Source organism: Eulemur rufifrons, chromosome 8 (genome assembly GCF_041146395.1).
Source record: "Eulemur rufifrons isolate Redbay chromosome 8, OSU_ERuf_1, whole genome shotgun sequence".
Lineage (NCBI taxonomy): Eukaryota > Metazoa > Chordata > Mammalia > Primates > Lemuridae > Eulemur > Eulemur rufifrons.
In genome coordinates this window covers 33,305,741-33,324,525 of record NC_090990.1, presented here as the reverse complement: position 1 = coordinate 33,324,525, position 18,785 = coordinate 33,305,741, and the positions used below count along the sequence as shown (strand labels likewise).

The following is an 18,785-nucleotide window of genomic DNA, read 5'->3' as shown; positions in this document are numbered from 1 at the left end:
TAAGGGGAGAAAGCAATAACCAATAAATACAAAAGAAAAACCAGAAAAAAGACACACAGAAAAGGACAAAAAGCACAAAATAAAACAGCATATAAACATCAAAATATAGGCCAGGCACGGTGGCTCACACCTGTAATCCTAGCATTCTGGGAGGCCGAGGTGGGCGGATTGTTTGAGCTCAGGAGTTCGAGACCAGCCTGAGCAAGAGCAAGACCTCTGTCTCTACTAAAAATAGAAAGAAATTATATGGACAGCTAAAAATATATATAGAAAAAAAAAATTAGCCGGGCATGGTGGCGCATGCCTGTAGTCCCAGCTACTCGGGAGGCTGAGGCAATAGGATTGCTTGAGCCCAGGAGTTTGAGGTTGCTGTGAGCTAGGCTGACGCCATGGTACTCTAGCCAGGGCAACAGAGTGAGACTCTGTCTCAAAAAAAAAAAAAAGAAAGCAAACATACTGTCAGACTAGATGATAGGATGGATAAATGGAAGGTCTGAGAAAAAAAGATTTTGAAAAAGAATACAGTGTTGCAAAAACTATAAGAGTTTTAACATCTAATAATTTAGAGAAGCAAGGTGTTTTCAGATATTTCTGGTGGAAGATAAACTGCTAAAAATAATAATATTTATTAAAATAAAATATGCATACAAACTTTGATCCAGTAGTCCCATTTTAGAGAGACAGAAGCATTGGTATGTAAGGATACATGAACATGAATATTTATAACAGCATGTTTTTAATATCACTAAGAGAGGAAGAGGTGAATAAACATGATACAGTAGTTTTTTTTTAAGTCCTTTAAAGCTTGAGTTTCCCACATGTCAGTGATTCTCAAACTTTGCTGTACAATAGAATAAACCCGGGGAGCTTTAAAAAATCTTGATCTCAGCCAGGCACAGTGGTTCACGCCTATAATCCTAGCACTCTGGGAGACTGAGGCAGGAGTTTGCGACCAGCCTGAGCAACAGCAAAAACCCATCTCTACAAAAAAATAGAAAAATTAGCTGGGCGTGACAGTGTGCACCTGTAGTCCCAGCTACTGGTGAGACTGAGGCAGGAGGATAACTGAAGCCCAAGAGTTTGAGGTTGCGGTGAGCTATGATAACACCACTGCACTCTAGCACAGGCAACAGACTTAAAAAAAAAAAAAAAAAAACCTAAACTAGATCTCTGGGACACATTCCATACCAATTAAATTTGAACATTTAGGATTGGGAGTCAGGCAACAGTAAGATTTCCAGATGATTCCAACATGCAGCAAAGTTTGGGAACTGATACCACATCTCTAAAATTCCTCCGTGTTTAGTGTTGTTAGGTTTGGCAAATAAAAATACAGGATGTCCAGTTAAATTTACCCTGCTCTAACATTCAATTTTTTTTCTATCTGGTTTTAGATGAGAAAAGGGAGCTGTTAGAGCAGTGAAGGAGAGGTGTCTCTACAATTTCTCAACAATGGTGGTTCAAGAGAAACCAAGACAGAAGTGTCCTAGATACAGCAATTACAAAATGATGACAAATATATCATTAGAGAGATTATAATCCAAACTCAAACCATACTTCTATCATGAACCATCTGTGTGTACTCGGGCAAGTTACTTAACCTCTTTGTGCCTCCAGTTCCACAACTTACACACCAATTAAGTAATCATGCCTATTTCATAGGGCTGCCATAAGGATTAAAATAACTACTGCATTTCAAAATACTCAGCACAGTCCCTGGCACATAAGATATAACCTCGCAAACATTATTATACTTTTAATCATGCAGTAAATATACCATTCTAAATTGGCTCTGCTATAAGCAATACTAGTTGATGTGGAAATACTAGTGAAATGTCTCTATTATTTCTAAAGAAAGGATATGACTATTCTTTAGCTAATCTCTATTTATATAAGTAGGCAAGTACCAAGTAGAACACCACCAAGTATAAATTTAAAAGAGTTTGTAAAAAATATGACACTTTAAGCACAAAGAGAATTTTGTATCTTATGTTCAAAGCATGTACTATTCTTTTTCTCCATGGAACTGATATTCTAAAATGCCAATGGCCCATGCTTCTCATTTACATCAACAATTGTGCTAAAGGGAAAACAGCTGAGGTCCTTTAATATAATGCAGACAACAGACTGCTACCATAAGCTGATAATGAGAACTAGAATTGGTCAGTAACAAGGCTAGATTAGATGTCCATCAATCCCTCTCTCTCTTTTTTTTTTAGAGACAGGGTCTTGCTCTGTCATTCAGGCTGGAGTGCGGTGGCACGGTCCTAGTTCACCATAACTCCTGGGCTCAAGCAATCCTCCCACCTCAACCTCCTAAGCAGCTGGGACTACAGGCACAGGTCACTATACTTGGCTAATTTTTTTTTTTTCCCTCGCTATGTTGCCCAGGCTGGTCTCAAACTCCTGGCTCAAGCAATCCTCCCACTTCTGCCTCCCAAAGCACTGGGATTACAGGTGTGAGCCACCATTTTTCTATATAAATTTTCCTACTTATAATTAATTCTCTAGGTATTTTCATTTAAAGCATAGTAGCAAACATCTTTTTATCCCACTTAATACTAGTAGTTTATAGAAAAATTATAATCAAGGACAACATATACAAAGTAACTAATTTGTTGAAAGACCTAGATGGTTTCGTCTTTAAACACAGCAATACAAAACATTCCAGAAATTGATTATATTGCTTAATAGAAGAGCAAAAAGCCTAACTACCTAATCATATTGTGTGTAATAATAGGACAGTTATTGAAGCTGCAAGATTCAAGAGCAGTTCTCTTCCTCCCCTACAGCACTTTTGCTCTGCACTGTTTACTACAAACCTCTCTATTCATCTTAAAAGCTTGAGATCTTGCTAAGCACAAAGACCACATCTTATTTTTCTCTGTGCACCTCACACAGTGCACAGAGGAGTCAAAAAAGGTTTATTAAATTGAGAAAGACGCAATCCCTGTCCTAAAGAAGGTCATCATCTGACAGAAGAGGGGTTTCCCCAAAGGTTTATCCTTGTTTTTCAATTCTTCCACGTTCTCTCCCAGGTGAACTCATCCACATTCATAGTATCACCTACCATTTTCATACTGATGAATCTTTGACTCTTGAATCTATATCTCCAGCACAAATTTCCTGAGCTCTAAACACAACTGCTTACTGGCTAACCATCTGTATAGCATATAGATACCTCAAACTTAGAGCTCTTTTCCTCACTCCCTAGATCTGCTGCGGCTACCATATTCTTGTTTTTTGGTTAATGGAATCATTCTCTAGGATTATATCAAACCTCTGTAATTATCATCACAGTCACTGGCGGTTTCTAAACTATTATATAATTAGTTTCAGAAAATCTAAAAAGTATTTCAAAAATAAGTCAGTTAAGAAAAAGGGACAGAATATAGGTAAATAAAGTAGCAGAAAGTGAAAAGAGACAACTCATGAGGAAAAGCATGATCTTTACACAGAGAGTAAAGATCATGGACAGACACAAAGACCCTCATTCAGGCAAAAAACATTTTCTGGGCACTCAACATACACTGATCTCTCTCTTGCCATGGCCTACTTGTGTACTGACTCTGCACTCTATCACGTCTACACAAGACTCCCTCCACCCGAATCTCTCTCTAGTGCCACAGTCAAAATTCCCAACCATTGTGATAATCCTCAGTGGCTCCTTACTAGCTAAAAATTAAGCCCTAATGCCTTCACTTAACATTAAAATCCTCTACCATTTAATCCAGTCTACCCAACCTATTGTTTACAACCTTATCTACCACTCTATTCCTTCCCTGAGGCTCCATAAAGACAGGAACCCTATCAGCTCTAGGCACAGCAACTGCCATATAGCATTAGTAAATAAACTCTATGCTCCAGCCAAATGGAACTACTTGTTACTTTTAAGATTTCACATAATCATACCTTTACTGCATGTTCCCTACTCCAGAAAGGCCTTCCCCCTGCCCAACCTCAATCTTTCCTTATCTAAATCTTACCTATCCTTCAGGGTCCAGCTCAAATGCCATTTCTTCCATGAAGTTTTCCTTTATTTCCTAAAAAAATTGTTTATTCCTTCACAGACAACTCCTGACATTCCTTGTTCACTTCTAATCATACTTTAAAACTCAGCTCAAGTGCTGTCATTATTAGGCTTTTAATTCCCATCCACATCAAGAACTGATCACTTCTTTTGTGACCAAACTATGCTCACATAGCTCTCTATTATAGCAATCATACCGCAATTATTAGTTAATTGGTTCTCTATGAGTAAGTAATGTTTTCTACATCTTACTTCCTCCTGCATTCACAATTCCTGATACCCCATGGAAACTAGAAATATGTTTTCTGAATGAATAAAAATCATGGCAACATGTGGATATAGTATTTATTACTAACTTAAACCAGATGGGTTTTAGGAAAGGATCTCAAAACCTAGAGATATCATGACCCTAATGTAAAGGGAAATCTAAATAATAATATCCTGAAAATTACAATTATACTTGATGTTTTTCCCTTTTATATTTCTCTACCCAAAGAATTGGTACTATCCTTGGTCAATTTACCTCTAAGTTTACAACATTCTAGCAAGAATATTTCCCAGGTCCTGCAACAGATAAATAAATAGTCTATGTAACAAGCAGTTCAGGGTGAAAATTTGCAAACTAGTTTCAAATGGATCACAGAACCAAATAAATTATCACACGTTCAGTTTAGCCTATCAGAGCTTACAATATTAAGCTGTTTATTATGTTAATATATACGATCCATATGTTAAACACTGATGGAGTATTTTAAGTCACAATTCTTCCTACAATTCTCTCATTTAACACAGTAATAAATTGTGATTGTTACACGCATACACACACCAAAGTACATGCTTCAAAAGATACCATTTTATGGGGCAGAAACAATTTTGCAAGTATAGGACATAAGATGGACATTCTAGGACAGTTTATTTTTTTAAATTACCTAAACTAACTGTTAAATATATTCACAAACATAAAATATATCAATCAGGAAATCCTGAGGCAGAAAAAGGAAAAAAGCAGAAGACGACTTATTAAGCTTAGGCAAGGTATTATACAAGGAAAAAAAAGAAACAGAGCTAGATGAGGCAGTTTAAGAGGTATGTGCATCTTATTCTTTTTTATCGCCTACAGATCCTAGCATAATACTTTAAGACAGTGGGCACATATTTAACATTGACTGAATAAAAATAATGAAAGCAAGATAAAAATAAGACCTGATACAAGGAGTTAACAGATCAAGAAAATAGAATCCTGCTCTATCTCCTTTATATGCCATAAAGCACATGAGGAGAACATGGCAGAAGCATTGACATTCTAACCATATAAGGCAAACAATGCCACTTGCTGGCCAAATAGTGACAGAGAAAGAGATGGCTCCATTTCAGGAGCTATGAAAAGACTTAAAGTATAATAATTACACATAAAACAATCCTCAACCCCTCAGCATTAATGTAACTCTGGAGAGATTACCCTTGACCATTTCCATTAAGTCCATGAAGGACTACCTGGGTCAGGGGTCCCCCTAAGACCATCCCAGGTTCAATGATTCTCTAGGAGTATTCACAGGACTCTGCATACAGTTGTATCCTGACTAAGATTTACTACAATGAAAGGATACAAGTCAAAACCAGCAAATGGAAAAGGTGCATGGGATGAAGTGTGGAGGAAACCAGACACAAGCTTCCAAGAGTTCTCTCTCCCAGTGAAGTCACACAGGACATCTTAATTCCTCCAGTAACAACTGTGACAACACGCATGCAATGGTGTCTAATAGGAGAGCTGATCAGAGACTCAATGCTCAAAGGTTTTATCGGAGCTGGTCATGCAGACACCCTTTGCTTAGTACATACCAAAATTCCAGACTCCCAGGAGGAAAGCAGAGTTCAGCATAAACCACATTGTTCACAAAGTGAGTCACTCTTATCATTCAAGGAAAGTTTTATTAGCGCAGGACACTGTTTTATTAGTGTAGGACACCATTCAAGTTCCTAGACACCAGCCAAAGGCCAACCTTCCACACAGGCTTTCCAAGGATAGCAGTCTTATGTCTGCTATGTTAAGTGTTTTATGCGCACTACTCTTTCTTAACATTCCTCTCTTTTAAGGCCACCAGTCGACACATGCTGAAACCAGCCTTATTTCCTAGACATTCTGTAGATTAAGACACATGGCAAAAATGGGGAATGACAACTCAATGTTCCTAAGAAAATAAACGAGAATATATGTAAAAGAAATTAGGCATAGGGTTTAGTTCTCTATTGCAACTGAAATATCTCTAATAATTTTACTCTGCTTACATGACAGAATGTACCAATAGCACTGCTTTTCAATCTTTGCTCAGCATTATTATAAATACACCTGTGCATAGCAATACATGACAATAATGGCGTAATTAAAAGACTAGTACTAACACTTCCTATACAACTGCGATCCTCACCTTCACCCCCATCCTCTCCCTCCCCTCCACGGACCCACACAGAAGGAGGTGGGCGAGCAGGCAAGCTTCATCGGTATTTACAGCTACTCCCTATTGCTCCCATCACCACCTGAGCTTCCCCCCACCCCAAACCCCAACCCCCCCACCCCGTCCATGGAAAAACTGTCTTCCACGAAAAAGGCTGTGGACCACTGCTGTACAAGATTAAAAAACAATTACCCAGGCACGGTGGTAGATGCTTATAGTCCCAGCTACTCAAGAAGCTGAGGAAGAAGGACCCCACTTGAGCCTATGAGTCTGAGGCTGCAGTGAGCTATGATTGCACTACTGCACTCCAACTCTGGGTGAAAGAGTGAGATCCCATCTTTAAAAAATATATACAATAATATAAACTTATACCTATAACTCTTTATAGGTGGTTTAATAATACCATTCTGACATATATGACACTTTATGAAAAACCTGAATAAACATTCTTCCATGTATTCTATCAACAAATTGAATAAGATCTCTTTTTACAACCAATTGCTATGGTATGAATGTGTCCCCCAAAATTCATGGGTTGGAAACACAAGAATGCAATGCAGTAGTATTGGGAGGTAGGGCCTTTTGGGATGAACTTTGGTCAGAAGGGCTCTGTCCTCATGAATGTTTTAATGCTACCATAAAAATGGCTTGCAAGAATGAGTTTTTCCTTTCTTGTCCTTCCACCTTCCACCACATGAGGACACAGCAAGAAAGCCCTCACCAAATGCTGGCACCTTGATCTTGGACTACCCAGACCCCAGACTGTGAGAAATAAATTTTAGTTCTTTAAAAATTACCCAGTTTCAGGTATTCTGTTATAGCAGCACAATCTGGACCAAGACACAGTCAACCAATCACTTTATCTAATTTTTTTTTTAATTTTAGATGACTTTAAACATATAAAGACCTCTATTTTTAAGGTTATACCTCTTAAATTATTTACAAGTTATCACAGAAGAGATGATAAAAATGTTTAACAATCCAAGATGAAATCAGCTCTTAATTTGCTCAGGCAAAATAATTAGAGTCTGTTCTTTTGTTTCTTAATGATCCTTTTGAGAGTAAACTACTAGACTGCTAATATATGTTCAAATTTCATAAAATCTCCCAACTTTTATTTTAAAACCTCTTCTAAAATATTCTTATATTTTTGAAAAGACTAGGTGACATTAAAAAAGTGTTCCTCTTACAAAAAGAAAAACCAACAGTGGAAAGCAAAGCAATTCTCAAGTTAATAAGCAGTGTATGCACTTTATCTAAACTCCTATAGCTTTTACTAAGTTAGATACTTCATTGTTTGAGCCTATTTCCCTTTCACATGTAAATTTTGTCATGCTCCTCTACATTCCTTTTCTTGCTCTGTACTCTCTTGCGTGGTAATTTAATCTAAACCTTGCAAGTCCGTACCATTACCCTAAACTGCTCTCCTTTACCAGGGACCTCTATTTCTAACTCTTAAAAGGATATCTAACAAGTGGATATCCACATGCAAAAGAATGAAGTTGAACCCCTACCTCACAACACCATATACAAAAACTGACTCAAAATGGATCAGTGGAGTAAATATAAGAGTTAAAACCATAAAACTCAAAGAAGAAAACACAGAGGTAAATCTTCATGACCTTGGATCTGGCAATAGATCTTAGATATGACATTAAAAGCCTCAGCAACAAAAGAAAAAAAGAGAGATAAATGAGACTTCACCAAGATTTAAAACTTTTAAGTACCAAAGGACAATATCAAGAAAGTAAAAAGACAACATACAGAATGGGAGAAAATATTTGCAAACCACTCATCTGATAAGGGTCTGGTATCCAGAATATATAAAGAACTCTTAAAACTCAACAACAAAAAAACAAACAATTAAAAATGGACAAAGGGCTTCAATCGACATTTTTCCAAAGACGATATATAAATGGCCAAAAAGCACATGAAAAGATGCTCAACATCATCAGACATCAAGGAAATGCAAATCAAAACTACAATGAAGAGGGGCAAGATGGCAGACGAGAAAAACCACCAGCCAAAGTGTCTCTGCAAGAAAGGCAGATTTTAGAAGACAGTGAAAAAAAATAAACAGGCAGACAAACATAGATCAGACGAGGGTTGGCAGGAAGGGTGCCTGAAACTACAGGAAACTCCACAGGAAGCAGTTGCGGAGGAGAACTAGAAGGAGAAAGACCACCCGAGAGGCTGGGAGACCAGCAACAAGGGTAAGTGGAGCAGCTATATTTCCCCTCTCTTGCGCTTTGGACTGCGGGTGGGCTCCTGAGAGGAGAGACCTGCCAACACCAGCCCAGAGACGGCCACTGCCAGTGAGCCGTGAGCCTCTTGCGGATAGGGCACTAGGCTCCCAGTTCCCTCGGTGCACCTCTCAGTCCGCAGACCCGAGCCGATCCTGCCATATTGCTTCACTCTCCCCTCCCTTCTCCCTACTAGCTGCTGCCAAGAGAGAGACAATTTAACCACCACCCGGAGGCATCTGCAGGGAACGGAACCTTTCCTTTTTGGGACCTACAGCAGACTGAGGGGTACTCAGATTGTGAACTCCCTGCCCGCCAGCCCTCCCAGGTGCTGCTTGCCTGGTGACTCCAGGAGAGCGGGGCAAATCCTGAGGCGGAGAGACATTGATCCAGCTTGGGCACCTCATGGGTGACTTGAGACCAGCACTCCTCTCCCTGGAAGGGTCAGGGATTGATCTCCAGGGCCCAGGGGACAGGCCTGCAGACCAGATCCCGTACACCCAGGTCTCCATTGCATTGCCCTGGGGCACAGAAGGGTTATTTGTGAACGACCCTACTGAGTGTGTGTCCCTTCAGGGTCAGATCAGCATGCTTGAGGGGTAACCCGTGATCCTGGGCAGGGAACCTCCTGGCCTGCATGACAGCCAGGGTAGATCCACTGGCTTGAGGTCCTGTCTGCTGAGAGAGGCCCGGGAGAAACTGCGGAATAGGGGACGGCAGAAAGGAGCAAGGCCTGCTCTAGACTGTAGGTCTCAGACAGCCCCACCCCCACACGCAGACTTTTCTGCTGAGAGGGGCCATTCCAGCGCCTACCTGGCAGCTTTGCCCAGAGGCAAAGAACAGACCTTTGACCCCTGCTAACAGCATTTATGGAGCTTGAGGGCAGGCTCACCCAACCCAGCTCTGCCCAGACTCACTCCCTGACCTGCCCCCACTGAGGTGCAGAATAAGGACACATCTGGAAGTCCCAGGGCCCCACGCACCACGTGAGGCACGAGAGTGCCTCTCCAGAGGAACAAGAGTTGGTTACGGGACCCAAAAACAGCACTACAGCCTGCTCCTCCCAGCAAGCGCCACCTACTGATAGGGAGGTCATTCTGCATACCCTTTTACTGCAGCTACTGACTCATCATAAAGGGTGTGGTCGAATCTCACCCACAAACACCACCTACTGGCTCAGATACTAAATAGGGTGTATCATTATCCAAACAAAAATCTAAAGGTAAGAAGCAACAGCTGATCCAGATGGGAAGGAATCAGGGAAAGAACTCTGGAAGCATGAAGAATCAAACGGAAAGCACACCCCCAAAGAGGAATACCAGCTCTCCAGCAATGGACATTAACCAAATTCAGAACACCAAAATGACAGAAGAAGAATTTCAAACATGGATCGTAAGAAAACTCAATGATATGCAAGAAAAAATGAATAACCAACAAAAAGAAACCACAAAAAAAATCCAGGACTTAGAAGAAAAATTCACTAAAGAAATTGAAATATTAAAGAAAAATCAAACCGAACTCCTGGAAATGAAGAATTTATTCAGGGAACTACAAAACACAGTGGAGGGCCGGGCGCAGTGGCTCACATCTGTAATCCTAGCACTTGGGAGGCCGAGGCAGGTGGATTGTTTAAGCTCAGGAGTTCGAGACCAGCCTGAGGAAGAGTGAGACCCCGTCTCTACTAAAAAAAAAATAGAAAGAAATTAGCTGGACAACTAAAAATATACAGAAAAAATTAGCCAGGGATGGTGGCACATGCCTGTAATCCCAGCTACTCATGAGGCTAAGGCAGGAGGATCACTTGAGCCCAGGAGTTTGAGGTTGCTGTGAGCTAGGCTGACGCCACGGCATGCTAGCCTGGGCAATAGAATGAGACTCTGTCTCAAAAAAATAAATAAATAAATAGACCCCCACAGTGGAAAGCCTCAAAAGAAGGGTAGATCAAACAGAAGAAAGAATCTCAGGAATTGAAGATAACACCTCCCAATTAAATAAGTCAGTCATAGATACAGAGCAAAGAAATAAGAGAAAAGACCAAAGTCTGCAAGAAATGTGGGATTATGTGAAGAAGCCTAATGTGAGAGTTATGGGCATTCCTGAAGGTGAAGAAGATAACAAACAAGGGTTGGATAAGCTATTTGAAGATATAATTGAGGAAAATTTCCCAGGCCTTGCAAAAAATCCAGATATACAGGTACAAGAAGCCTAAAGGACCTCTAGGAGATTCATTGCAAATAAGCAGACACCACGTCATGCAGTCATCAGGCTGACCAAAATATCCACTAAAGAGGCCCTTCTTCGAGCTGTAAGGTGAAAGAAACAAGTAACATACAAAGGAAAGCCCATCCAAATAATGCCAAATTTCTCAACTGAAACCTTACATGCAAGAAGAGACTGGGGCCCCATCCTCACTCTTCTGAAACAAAATAATGCCCAGCCTAGAATCTTGCATCCAGCAAAGCTAAGTTTTATATATGAAGGAGAAATTAAGGCATTCTCAGATAAACAAAGACTGAGAGAATTCACCAAGATAAGACCAGCCCTTCAAGAAGTACTCAAAACGGAGTTGTACACGAACCAGCACAAGAAACACTCATGAATGTAAAACTACTCAGAAGCTAAAGATCAAAGGCCAGATACCACAGTGGCTCAAGAGAGAAAACATAGCAATGAAGTTCCACGTAACAGAATGAACACAAATCTGCCCCACCTATCAGTTCTCTCAATAAATGTGAATGGCTTGAACTCCCCACTCTAGAGACATAGGATGGCCCCACAGATAAAAAAAAAAATACAAGCCAAGTATGTATCTGCTGTCTCCAGGAAATTCATCTAACCTCCAAAGATGCATTTAGACTGAAAATAAAGGGGTAGAAATCAATATTTCAAGCAACAGAAGCCAGAAGCAGGTGGGCGTGCCAGTTTTGATTTCAGATAACTTAGTTTTTAAATCAACAAAAGTAATGAAAGACAAAGATGGTCACTATATAATGGTGAAGCGTACAGTTCAACAAGAAGACATAACCATAATTAATATGTATGCACCCAACATAGGTGCACCCAGATTCATAAAGCAAACCTTACTTGATCTAAACCAAATGATAAACAGCAACACCATAATAGCCGGAGACTTCAACACCCCAGACAGCACACGACAGATCCTCCAAACAGAAAATAAACAAAGAAATAATGGACTTAAACAGAACGCTAGAACAAATGGGCCTGACTGACATTTACAGGACATTCTATCCAAAAATCCACTGAATATACGTTTTCTCATCAGCTCATGGGACATTCTCTAAGATTGACCATATCCTAAGATACAAAACATGTCTTAAAAAATTTAACAAAATAGAAATTATACCATGCATCTTCTCAGATCACAGTGGAATAAAAGTAGAAATCAACCCTAACAGAAATTCTCATTTCTACTCAAAGTCGTGGAAGCTAAACAACCTTCTCCTGAACGATTATTTTATAAATGAGGAAATCAAGATGGAAATCAAAAGATTCTTTGAACTAAATGACAAATGAGACACAAGTTATCAAAATCTGTGGGACACAGCTAAAGCAGTCCTGAAAGTTTATTTCCATAAATGCCTATATCCAAAAGACAGAAAATTTACAAATAGACAACCTAATGAATAGACTCAAAGAGCTGGAGAAAGAAGAACAGACTGACCCCAAACCCAGCAGAAGGAGTGAAATTAATAAGATCAAATCAGAACTAAATGAAACGGACAATAGGAAAACTATACGGGAGATTAATAAAACATAAAGTTGGTTCTTTGAAAAGATAAACAAAATCAACACGCCTTTGCCTAGACTAACTAAGACCAGAAAAGAAAAATCTCTAATAACCTCCATCAAGAACATGAAAAGAGAAATTACAACTGATGCCACAGAGATACAAGATATCATCTATGAATTCTACAAAAACCTTTATGCACACAAACTGGAAAATGTGGAGGAAATGGACAAATTTTTAGAAACGCATAACCTCTCTAGGCTCAACCAGGAAGAAATAGAATTCCTGAACAGACAATATCAACAACTGAAATCAAAACAGCAATAAAAACCCTTCCCAGGCCGGGCGCAGTGGCTCACACCTGTAATCCTAGCACTCTGGGAGGCCTAGGCAGGCGGATTGTTTGAGCTCAGGAGTTCGAGACCAGCCTGAACAAGAGCGAGACCCTGTCTCTACTAAAAAGAGAAAGAAATTACATGGACAACTAAAAATATATATAGAAAAAACTAGCCAGGCATGGTGGTGTATGCCTGTAGAACCAGCTACTCAGGAGGCTGAGGCAGGAGGATTGCTTGAGCCCAGGAGTTTGAGGTTGCTGTGAGCTAGGCTGACACCATGGCACTCTAGCCTGGGCAACAGAGTGAGACTCTGTCTCAAAAAAAAAAAAAAAAAAATCCTGGATCAGATGGCTTCACACCTGAATTTTACCACACCTACAAAGAAGAACTGCTGCCTATCCTACAAAAGTTATTCTACAACATCAAGAAGGATGGAATCCTCCCCAACACATTTTATGAAGCCAACATAACTCTAATACCAAAACCAGGAAAGGAGGCAACAAAAAAAGAGAACTACAGACCAATATTGTTTATGAATATAGATGCAAAAATTCTCAATAAAATCCTAGCAAATCGAATCCAGGTGCTTATCAAGAAAATAATCCATCACGACCAAGTGGGCTTCATCCCAGAGATGCAGGGATGGTTCAACATACACAAATCTATAAATGTAATACACCACATAAATAGAGGCAAAAACAAAGACCATATGATCCTCTCAATAGACACAGAAAAAGCAGATGACAAAATTCAACACCCTTTTATGATAAGAACGCTAAAGAAAATAGGCATAGACGGGGCCTATCTAAAAATGATACAAGCCATATATGACAAACCCACAGCCAACATCATACTGAATGGGGAAAAATTAAAAGCATTCCCACTTAGAACTGGAACCAGACAAGGTTGCCCACTGTCCCCACTGCTATTCAACACAGTGCTGGAAGTCCTTGCGAGAGCAATCAGGCAAGAGAGCAGAATCAAGGGTGTCCAAATGGAGACAGAAGAGATCAAACTCTCACTCTTTGCTGATGATGTGATATTATATCTAGAAAACCCCAAGGATCCAACCAAGGGACTCCTGGAACTGATAAATGAATTCAGTAGAGTCTCAGGATACAAAATCAATACACACAAATCAGAGGCATTCATATATGCCAATAACAGTCAAACTGAGAACCAAATCAAAGACTCAATACCCTTCACAATAGCAACAAAGAAAATAAAGCACCTAGGAATACATTTAACTAAGGAGGTAAAAGACCTCTACAGGGAGAACTATGAAACACTGAGGAAGGAAATTGTAAACAGGTGGAAAACCATACCATGCTCGTGGATCAGAAGAATCAACATTGTTAAAATGTCTATACTGCCCAAAGCGACCTACAGATTCAATGCAATCCCTATTAAATTACCAACATCATTTTTCACAGATATAGAAAAAATACTTTTATGTTTTGTATGGAACCAGAGAAGACCCCATTTAGCAAAAGCAATTTTAGGCAATAAGAACAAAATGGGAAGTATTAATTTACCAGACTTCAAACTATACTACAAGGCTATGGTTATTACATCAGCTTGGTAGTGGCATAAGAATAGAGACACAGACCAGTGGAACAGAACTGAGAATCCAGATATAAAACCAGCCTCATATAGCCATATAATCTTTCACAAAGCAGACAAAAACATACACTGGGGAAAAGATTCCTTATTCAGTAAATGGTGCTGGGAAAACTGGATAGCCACATGTAGAAGACTGAAACAGGACCTACACCTTTCACCTCTCACAAAAATCAAATCACAGTGGATAAGAGACTTAAACCAAAGGTGTGAAACTATTAGAATTCTAGAAGAAAATGTGGGAAAAACTCTTACAGACATTGGCCTAGTCAAAGAATTTACGAAGAAGGCCCAAAAGGCAATCACAGCAACAACAAAAATAAATAAATGAGACCTGATTAAATTAAAAAGCTTCTGCACAGCCAAAGAAACTGTCACAAGAGCAAACAGACAACCTACAGAATGGGAAAAAATTTTCGCATGCTACACATCCGATAAATGGCTGATAACTAGAATCTATTTAGAACTCAGGAAAATCAGCAAGAAAAAATCAAACAACCCTATCAAAAAGTGGGCAGAGGACATGAATAGAAATTTTTCAAAGGAAGACAGAAGAATGGCCAACAAACATATGAAAAAATGCTCAACATCTCTATCATCAGGGAAATACAAATCAAAACCACAATGAGATATCACTTAACTCCAGTGAAAATGGCCTTTACCAAAAAACCCAAAACAATAAATGTTGGTGTGGATGCAGAGAGACAGGAACACTCATACACTGCTGGTAGGACTGTAAACTAGTGCAACCTCTGTGGAAAGCAATATGGAGATACCTTAAACAGATACAAGTAGACCTACCATTTGATCCAGCAATCCCATTATTGGGCATCTACCCAAAAGAACAAAAGATGTTCTATAAAAAAGACATCTGTTGGCCGGGCGCGGTGGCTCACGCCTGTAATCCTAGCACTCTGGGAGGCCGAGGCGGGTGGATCGCTTGAGGTCAGGAGTTCGAGACCAGCCTGAGCAAGAGCGAGACCCCGTCTCTACTAAAAATAGAAAGAAATTATATGGCCAACTAAAATATATATATAGAAAAAAAATTAGCCGGGCATGGTGGTGCATGCCTGTAGTCCCAGCTACTCAGGAGGCTGAGGCAGTAGGATCACTTGAGCCCAGGAGTTTGAGGTTGCTGTGAGCTAGGCTGACGCCACGGCACTCACTCTAGCCCGGGCAACAGAGTGAGACTCTGTCTCAAAAAAAAAAAAAAAAAAAAAAAAGACATCTTCACCCTAATGTTTATAACAGCACAATTCACAAATAATGCAAAGATGTGGAAACAACCCAAGTGCCCATCAATATATGAGTGGATTAATAAAATGTGGTATATGTATACTATGGAGTTCTACTCAGCTATAAGAAACAATGGTGATATAGCACCTCTTGTATTTTCCTGGATAGAGCTGGAACCCATTCTACTAAGTGAAGTATCCCAAGAATGGAAAAATAAGCACCACATGTACTCACCATCAAATTGGTTTCACTGATCATCACCTAAGAGCACATTTAGGAATAACATTAATCGGGTGTTGGGCAGATGGGGGGGATGGGTGTATAAATACATAATGAGTGCGATGCGCACTGTCTAGTGGATGGACATGCTTGAAGCTCTGATTCGGGGGGGAGGGGACAAGGGTAATATACATAACCTAAACTTTTGTACCCCCATAATATGCTGAAATAAAAAATAAATAAAACTACAATGAGGTACCACGTCACATCCACTAGGATAGTATAATAAAAAAAAAAGTATTTTTAAAAAATTGGAATATAACAAGTTTTGGCAAAGATGTGTAGAAACTGGAACACTTGTACATTGCTGGTGGGACTGTAAAATGGTAAGCTACTATGGAAAATGGTTTGGCAATTCCTCAAAAAGTTAAAGATAGATTATCCTATGGCTTCGCAATTACACTCACAGGTATATACCTAAAAGAACTGAAAACAAGTACTTAAGTACATGTATACATATGTTCATAGCAGCACTGTTCACAGTATCCAAAAGGTGGAAACAGCCCAAACGTCCATCAGTGAATAAACAGATAAACAAATTATGTTGAATACATACAATAGGATATTATTCAACCACAAAAAGGAATGAAGTATCAATATATGCTAGAATGTAACTGAACATCCAAACATTATGCCAAATGAAAGAAACCAGACACAGGTCACATACTGTATAATACTATTTATACAAAATATCCAAAACAGATAAATCCATAGAGACAAATGCAGATTGGTGGTAGCCAGCGGTTATATGGAAAGGGAAATGAAGAGAAAGGGCTTAATAAGTAAGCCCTAAAGGGGATTTAAATCAGGAGTAATGAAAAGGTTTTACAACTGGATAGAGGTGGTGGTTCCACAACACTGTGAATGTACTATTAATAAATGCCACTTTATTGTTCACTTTAAAATGGTTAATTTTGTGTTATATAAATTTCATCTCAATAAATTAGTTTCTTAAAGGACATCTACACTGGATGATCTGTCATCAACATGTTAAGAATCAAACTCACTAATTTTCTCCCCAAAACCTGTTCCTTTTCCTACATTCACAATTTCAGTTAAAGGTACCATGATCTACTCCTCAAAATAGATAACTGAAATTCATTCTTATTTACTGATTTTCTTTTATCTAGTCCAGCAGCTTCTGATGAATATGCAGTGGTTCCCAACCTTTCTGGCACCAGGGACCAATTTCATGGAAGATAATTTTTCTACACATTGGGGTGGGGAGAGAGGCGGAGCTCAGGCGGTGATGTGAGCAATGGGGAGCAGCTGTAAAAACACATGAAGCTTCGCTAGCTCACTTGCCCATGGACCGGAGGGTGGGGACTGCAGAGCTATGGAGTAAGTAATTGATATTCTTGTACTATTTTTACCCACAACACTTCTAAAACCAAATGTGTGGGATTTTTCCATCACACCAACCAATACTCCAATTCCCCAGACACCAAATGGGTGTCCTACAGGTCAAATCAACTCTGACACTACCTCCAATGAGTTAGCAAAGACTTCACAGGTTAAGGGCTCAGTACCACGAGACTACCCCCAATTCAGACACCAGCTGCAAATCCCAGGTTACCACCTGTACTTTTGACCAACCAGTTATAAAGCAGACATTTCCATAATCCCCCCTCCTCAGGCTCGATAATCTGCTGGAAGGGCTCACAGAACTCAGGAAGACATTTTACTGATCATCATCAGTTCCTTATTAAGGGTACAACTCAGGAACAGCCAAATGGAAGGGATGCATAGGGCAATGTATGATGGAAAAGGAGTGGGGTCTTTCATGCCCTCTCTAGGACAGTCACTCTCCTAATACCTCAATGTGGATAACCAACCTGGAAGCTTTTTTTTTTTTTTGAGACAGAGTCTCGCTCTGTCACCCTGAGTAGAGTACGGTGGTGTCATCACAGCTCACTGTAACCTCAAACTCCTGGGCTCACGTGATTCTCCTGCCTCAGCCTCCCAAATAGCTGGGACTATAGGTGCATGCCACAATGCCCAGCTAATTTTTCTTTTTCTTTTTTTTTTTTTTTTTTTTGAGTCTCGTTCTGTTGCCTGGGCTAGAGTGCCATGGAGTTAGCATAGCTCACAGCAACCTCAAACTCCTGGGCTCAAGCAATCCTTCTGCCTCAGCCTCCAGAGTGGCTGGGACTACAGGCATGCGCCACCATGCCCGCCTAATTTTTTACGTATATATTTTTAGTTATCCAGCTAATTTCTTTCTACCTTTTTAGTAGAGACGGGGTCTCGCTCTTGCTCAGGCTGGTCTTGAAGTCCTGAGCTCAAACGATCCACCCACCTCAGCCTCCCATAATTTTTCTTTTTTTAATAGAGATGGGGTTCACTCTTGCTCAGTCTGGTCTCGAATTCCTGACCTCAAGTGATCCTCCCGCCTGGGCCTCCCAGAGTGCTAGATTACAGGCATGAGCCCCCATGCCCAGGCATATATTTCTTACTGTATCATAGCTACTATTATAGCTTAGGTATGCAAAAAAAAGATAAGCATTTAGTTCATACTGTAAAGGAAAAATCTGAGACAAGTTAAATTTAGTGGTTTAACTGAGCAAAAAAAAAAAAGATTCATGAACCAGTTAGTATTCCGGACCAAATGTGCTTCAGAATGGTCCATCCCCCAATGTGTGCAGCTATATCTATAGCCAGAGAAAGGAAATGACATATAGAAATAGGCTGACTGATGGCAGTTTGTTTAGACATTTGCCTTATTTGGACATGTTCTGGCAGCAGTCAGCTGCTATGATTGACTGAGACAAGAGAATATTCTTAGGTTAGGCTGCAGGTTGTTTACATATTAAGTTCAGTTACAGTTCACTATGTACA

At 39.8% G+C, this 18,785-nt stretch overlaps 1 protein-coding gene across 2 annotated transcripts in view; it reads right to left on the bottom strand.

Annotated features, from left to right (window-relative positions):
• The window catches only part of MAST2 (microtubule associated serine/threonine kinase 2), a 196,910-nt gene that overhangs the window by 144,022 nt on the left and 34,103 nt on the right, over positions 1-18,785 (bottom strand). The window lies entirely within an intron of this gene.